Genomic DNA, 802 nt, shown 5'->3' on the forward strand with positions numbered 1-802 from the left:
TCAAGCAAAAGAAAAGCGTAACACGAAACTGTCAAGTAAAAGTTCCCTCAGGGACTAAGTCCGAGGATCTCAGCTAATATCCCGAGCGCTGGCTGTATCCCCTGTGGTCGGCTTTGCGCCCCCGTTCCACGGCGTCTCCCTGGATTTCTCGCTCAAAGCTCAAGTATTTTCTGAGCCTCGTGTCCTCGTCGACAAGTGTCCTCGAGCTGGACACTCCCGCTGACAAACAAGCGAGGAGGGGGTTTCAGTCATTCGCAATATTAATGGTGACACAATCTCAAAGACGGTAATGATGGTTGGTATACTGCCACTATTACTACTGATGATATCACTGATGCGCTAGTAGTGTTTCTGTTGACCGCTTCTGATGCTATTATTAATGTCATGATTTGTAACAATACTTGGACAGCCAATGCAGATATCACCTTATGGCAATCATTGCCTCTGTACCGTTATTTCCTATAATCGACGTTACTTTCATTATCAACTAAGCATAATGTGTTACGTAATACTACTCAGTAAATGACTTAGTTGTTTTGTATTTTTTATATCATCTTTTACAAGTCATGGGAATCCCTACCGCTAATGTTATAAAACATTACAGTTACAGGTACTTGGAATGATTCTTAAATTCTGCCTTATTAGTTAAAGCCTTTTTTTAAGATCACTCCGTAATAGTCCAAGTTAAACATGCTTCACGGAACTTGCGTGAGGAGGACACCCAAGCACCGGCGAGGAAGTGAAGGCACACGACACTATTAATGCAACGTTCGCATTGTTTGTTCAGTCCTGGACAAAATCT

The 802-nt window shown here is 42.5% G+C and overlaps 1 protein-coding gene across 1 annotated transcript in view; it reads left to right on the forward strand.

The window, feature by feature from the left end:
* Nucleotides 1–802, forward strand: part of LOC119593634 — a 72,670-nt gene that overhangs the window by 13,878 nt on the left and 57,990 nt on the right. The gene's annotated exons all lie outside the window — the stretch shown is intronic.

The sequence above is a fragment of the Penaeus monodon genome, chromosome 32 (genome assembly GCF_015228065.2).
Source record: "Penaeus monodon isolate SGIC_2016 chromosome 32, NSTDA_Pmon_1, whole genome shotgun sequence".
NCBI classification, from domain to species: domain Eukaryota; kingdom Metazoa; phylum Arthropoda; class Malacostraca; order Decapoda; family Penaeidae; genus Penaeus; species Penaeus monodon.